This window comes from Curcuma longa, unplaced genomic scaffold, assembly GCF_044706935.1.
Source record: "Curcuma longa cultivar G26 ecotype Majalengka, Jawa Barat unplaced genomic scaffold, ITB_CL_G26_1.1 contig_8754, whole genome shotgun sequence".
In the NCBI taxonomy this organism is placed as follows: domain Eukaryota; kingdom Viridiplantae; phylum Streptophyta; class Magnoliopsida; order Zingiberales; family Zingiberaceae; genus Curcuma; species Curcuma longa.
Genome location: NW_027435294.1, coordinates 6,638 through 12,965, shown reverse-complemented (window position 1 = coordinate 12,965; position 6,328 = coordinate 6,638). Strand labels below are relative to the sequence as shown.

Here is a 6,328-nt window from a genome sequence, read left to right as displayed (position 1 = left end):
TTGACATACATAATGAAAATTTTTAAATGATGGTGTTGATTTTATAAGATCAAAATCAATATTTTTTCATAAATAAAAAAAAAAGTGGTATTGCTTTCCAAGGATTAACACCATTCTGGTGCTACTATTGAATGGTCAGAATTAATGTTTAGAGAAATCAAAATAGGTGTTGATTTTATAGGAATCAGCACCATTATAGTGCTAGTTGTAAACATGAATACCATCAGCGGGGATAGCTCAGTTGGGAGAGCGTCAGACTGAAGATCTGAAGGTCGCGTGTTCGATCCACGCTCACCGCATTGTTTTTCTTATTTTTTCAAAATTTAAGTAATTAAATTTATTTTTTTGATTTACCTCTTCACATATAGATGGTCGTAGGACCGCTCACCGCATTAGTTTCCTTGTTTTTTCAAAATTTAAGTAATTAAATTTGTTTTTTTGATTTACCTCTTTACAGATAGATGGTCGTAGGACCGCTCACCGCATTGTTTTTCTTGTTTTTTCAAAATTTAAGTAATTAAATTTATTTTTTTGATTTACCTCTTCATAGATAGATGGTCGTAGGACCGCTCACCGCATTGTTTTCCTTATTTTTTTTTCCAAAATTTAAGTAATTAAATTTATTTTCTTGATTTACCTCTTCATAGATAGATGGTCGTAGGACCGCTCACCACATTGTTTTCTTTGTTTTTTCAAAATTTAAGTAATTAAATTTATTTTCTTAATTTACTTCTTTACAGATGGTTGTAGGACTAATCATGTAGAGCTGGTGGAGTGGCGAATTTTACTTTTTGCTGAAGTAAATATAAACACATAGGAGAAATTTGAAACATAATGGTGTTTATTTGAAAATATTAGGAACAACATGGTGTGGGTTGTATCAAAAATGGCATTGAATTGAAAAATTCATTATCAAGTAAAAAATTAACGTGGTGGTAGAATAGTTCAAGTAAAAAAATTAACGTGGTGGTAGAATAGTTCAATATAAATATGATGTTAAATTTAAATCATCAACACTACAATGGTGCAAGATTTTGAAAATAAAACATATAGTATTGGAATTTATATTCTAGCACCAAAATAGTTCTTTTTGTGTTTTTCAATAGAATGTTTAGCAAATATTATATACAGTTTGAGAAATTATAATCTATTATCTCAACGATCTTATACAGTTTGAGAAATTATAATTGAGCCCTCGGAATATAACTGAGTTGGTTACGACGTAGCAGAGTTGTAGAAAAGGGCAAGGATTCGAATCCTGGCGAAGCTAGGCAATACCCTCCTGCGTCGTGACCAACTGCAGTTTCTCGATTTACCTCCTCACAAATGGTCATGAGACCAATCGTATGAAGCCGGATTCTATCTTTTTTGTAAAAGAGAAATTACAATTGATCATGACGAAAAAGAATATTATCTTGATTTTACTTTTGTCTCTAGAAATCCACCGTTTCAACGTATCTGCACGTTGCATATGAACCTTTTCAATAAAAAATCAAATCAATCAAATCCCACTACTAGCCTACTTTCTTTTGTTTATAATATGGGATGATGATGATGATGGATGATGATGATGATGATGAAGAAGAAGAAGAAGAAGAAGAAGAAGAAGAAGAAGAAGAAGTGGATGCTTGGTCCTGTTCTTGTCACTCAAATTGACTTCGTCGGGCTTTAATATATACGTGAGGATGAGGTGAATGTATTTTTTTTCAATCTTTATAATTTTCTAGATTATTTGAAGAAACTATGTAAAAATTAAGTTTATTTACTTTAATTTAAATAACAATGTCCAATAATGCATTTGATTAACACAATTAAAAAAAAATAGATTCGTTATCTCAACGATCTCTATAGAATCGACCTTACGGATATAGAGTCATCACATCCCAAAATCGATTTTTGATCGTTACGTCAATAATATAATGCACCCACCGTCTATATATTATATCCTAAGAACTTGATTAATGCAACTAAAGACTTTATTGAATATGAACAATATGTTAATTATACTTTACTTTAATTTTGACATAATTATAAAATTATTATTGTATCGTGATCATAAATTTGAATTGATGCTACTTGTCACAACATATTCTCGTCACAAATTTGTGATGGAAATTTGGACCGTTCAATCACAATCACCCATTCAATCACAATCATCCATTCAATCTACGATCAGGATTTAATCTTAATTTTAAAATCCAACGTGATTTCCGTCATAACATTTGTGACGGGAATTCTATTGTGACAAGTAGCTTTTTTCATAAAAATAATATAGAGTAAAACTATACACTTTATTGAATGTAACAATATCTTAACTATATCTTAATTTAATTTTGACATAATTATAAAATTATTACTGTATGATTTGATGATCATAAATTTAAATTATAAAAATAATACCTTAATTTTGAAATAAGATAGCGATGAAAACGATGAGAAAGGGGGATATTATATCTCTCATGATAAATTGAATAATTCGGTAAATTGGAGAAAACTCCCCAAACCCAAACTTATCTTTGTGGTCAGTCCCCACCCATGAATTTCTTTGCATGCACTCCCCAAACTTTAGTTTCAACTCCCCAATACATGATTTTACAAACTTACCCTTTCCCTCTCTCCTCTTCTCCCCCTTTGCTCACCACGCGCGCAGAGCCTCCTCTCTTCTTCTCCCCAACTGTTCGCGAGCTAAGGCTTCCCGGCGACACCAATTGTCCGACTTTCTTCTTCTTCCCGGCGACTGCGTGGTTAGAGTTCGGCCGCGATTTTAGAGTTCGACGGAAGAGAAGGAATCGCCGTCGGAAGAGAAGGAATCGCCGGAGGGAGAGAAATAACCCTAGTCGACTGCGTGGTTAGAGTTCGACCGCGATTTGCGATTTGGGTTTAAAAACACGATAAAATGACCGCAGTCGACTGAGGAGGGTCTCCAGTCGAGTCCAAATTGCCTCTGTTCGTGGTCAGTCGACTGGGAATAAATCTCAGTCGACTGATGTGAGGTTATCGCGAATGCAAAGGAAAAATACGCAGTCGACTGAGGAGCGTCTCCAGTCGAGTCCAAATTGCCTCTGTTCGTGGTCAGTCGACTGGGAATAAATCTCAGTCGACTGCGGTGAGGTTTTCGCGCATTCAAAGGAAAAACACGCAGTCGACTGAGGAGGGTCTCCAGTCGAGTCCAAATTGCCTCTGTTCGTGTTCAGTCGACTGGGAATAAATATCAGTCGACTGAGGTGAGGTTTTCGTGCATTCAAAGGAAAAACACGCAAACGACTGGAATATGATCCCAGTCGAGTCAGATTCGTCACTGTTCGAGGTCAGTCGACTGGGATTTAATCTCAGTCGACTGGAGTTGGTTCTGTGGCGAAGAATGCTCAAGATAGTCGACTGGATTTTGAGTTCTGTGAAATTTGAGTACAAAATAAGGAAATTTCAGTACTCATTGTGGAAATTACAGTATAAATCGAGTGAGATCCAGTACGATTTTAAGAAATTTGAGTATAGTTGAGATGACACCCCCACCATGATGACCATGAGGCAACCTCACATGTACATGGTTTAGTAACCATATAGGAAAACATGTCAAGAGTGAGCTCACCATTACTTTTCCACTACTTTGTATTATTTTACTCTTGATGCGACCTCACATATGTATGGTCTAGTAACCATGGTGGAAACCATGTCAAGAGTTTACTAACCATTTTTATTTCACTAGTTTGGGTTATGCCAAGAGCAAGTGAAATTTGAGTACAAAATAAGGAAATTTCAGTACTCATTGTGGAAATTACAGTATAAATCGAGTGAGATCCAGTACGATTTTAAGAAATTTGAGTATAGTTGAGATGACACCCCCACCATGATGACCATGAGGCAACCTCACATGTACATGGTTTAGTAACCATATAGGAAAACATGTCAAGAGTGAGCTCACCATTACTTTTCCACTACTTTGTATTATTTTACTCTTGATGCGACCTCACATATGTATGGTCTAGTAACCATGGTGGAAACCATGTCAAGAGTTTACCATTTTTATTTCACTAGTTTGGGTTATGCCAAGAGCAAGTTTTGAGTATAAGGAAATTTCACTAGTGTTTACAGTATCAATCGAGTGAGATCCAGTATGATTTTAGAAGATTTGAGTATAGTGTTCAGATGAGACCTTCAGCATGATGACCATGAGGCAACCTCACATACATATGGTTTGGTAACCATGTTATGTCAAGAGTGAGCTTACTATTATTATTTCACCACGAAGGGAATGCCAAGAGCAAGTGAAATTTGAGTACAAAATAAGAAAATTTCAGTACTGTGGAAATTACAGTATAAATCGAGTGAGATCCAGTACGATTTTAAGAAATTTGAGTATAGTTGAGATGACACCCCCACCATGATGACCATGAGGCAACCTCACATGTACATGGTTTAGTAACCATATAGGAAAACATGTCAAGAGTGAGCTCACCATTACTTTTCCACTACTTTGTATTATTTTACTCTTGATGCGACCTCACATATGTATGGTCTAGTAACCATGGTGGAAACCATGTCAAGAGTTTACTAACCATTTTTATTTCACTAGTTTGGGTTATGCCAAGAGCAAGTGAAATTTGAGTACAAAATAAGTTTCAGTACTCATTGTGTAAATTACAGTATCAATCGAGTGAGATCCAGTATGATTTTAGAAATTTGAGTATAGTGTTCAGATGAGACCTTCAATGATGACCATGAGGCAACCTCACATACATATGGTTTGGTAACCATGTAGAAAAATCAAGAGTGAGCTTACTATTATTATTTCACCACGAAGGGAATGCCAAGAGCAAGTAAATTTGAGTACAAAATAAGGAAATTTCAGACTCATTGTGAAATTACAGTATAAATCGAGTGAGATCCAGTACGATTTTAAGAAATTTGAGTATAGTTGAGATGACACCCCCACCATGATGACCATGAGGCAACCTCACATGTACATGGTTTAGTAACCATATAGGAAAACATGTCAAGAGTGAGCTCACCATTACTTTTCCACTACTTTGTATTATTTTACTCTTGATGCGACCTCACATATGTATGGTCTAGTAACCATGGTGGAAACCATGTCAAGAGTTTACTAACCATTTTTATTTCACTAGTTTGGGTTATGCCAAGAGCAAGTGAAATTTGAGTACAAAATAAGAAAATTTCAGTACTCATTGTGGAAATTACAGTATAAATCGAGTGAGATCCAGTATAATTTTAAGAAATTTGAGTATAGTTGAGATGACACCCCCACCATGATGACCATGAGGCAACCTCACATGTACATGGTTTAGTAACCATATAGGAAAACATGTCAAGAGTGAGCTCACCATTACTTTTCCACTACTTTGAATTATTTTACTCTTGATGCGACCTCACATATGTATGGTCTAGTAACCATGGTGGAAACCATGTCAAGAGTTTACTAACCATTTTTATTTCACTAGTTTGGGTTATGCCAAGAGCAAGTGAAATTTGAGTACAAAATAAGGAAATTTCAGTACTCATTGTGTAAATTACAGTATCAATCGAGTGAGATCCAGTATGATTTTAGAAGATTTGAGTATAGTGTTCAGATGAGACCTTCAGTATGATGACCATGAGGCAACCTCACATACATATGGTTTGGTAACCATGTAGAAAAATATGTCAAGAGTGAGCTTACTATTATTATTTCACCACGAAGGGAATGCCAAGAGCAAGTGAAATTTGAGTACAAAATAAGAAAATTTCAGTACTTATTATGGAAATTACAATATAAATCAAGTGAGATCCAGTACGATTTTAAGAAATTTGAATATAGTTGAGATGACACCCCCACCATGATGACCATGAGGCAACCTCACATGTATATGGTTTAGTAATCATATAGGAAAACATGTCAAGAGTGAGCTCACTCTTAAGCATTTTTAAAATCGTACTGAATCTCAATCGATTTATACTATAATTTTCATAATGAGTACTGAAATTTCCTTATTTTGTACTCAAATTTCACAGAACTTAAAATCTAGTCGACTATCTTGAGCATTCTTCGCCACAGAACCAACTCCAGTCGACTGAGATTAAATCCCAGTCAACTGACCTTGAACAGTGACGAATCTAACTCGACTGGGATCATATTCCAGTCATTTGCGTGTTTTTCCTTTGAATGCACGAAAATCTCACCTCAGTTGACTGATATTTATTCCCAATCGACTGAACATGAACAGAGGCAATTTGGACACGACTGGAGACACTCCTCAGTCGACTGCGTATTTTTCCTTTGAATGCGCGAAAATCTCACCGCAGTCGACCGAGATTTATTCCCAGTCGACTG

At 35.6% G+C, this 6,328-nt stretch overlaps 1 non-coding gene across 1 annotated transcript; it reads left to right on the top strand.

Annotated features, from left to right (window-relative positions):
• Positions 1–226: 226 nt before the first annotated feature.
• On the top strand, positions 227–299 carry TRNAF-GAA (transfer RNA phenylalanine (anticodon GAA)). Its single transcript has one exon. It is a non-coding gene; the product is annotated as a tRNA-Phe (tRNA).
• Positions 300–6,328: the final 6,029 nt, after the last annotated feature.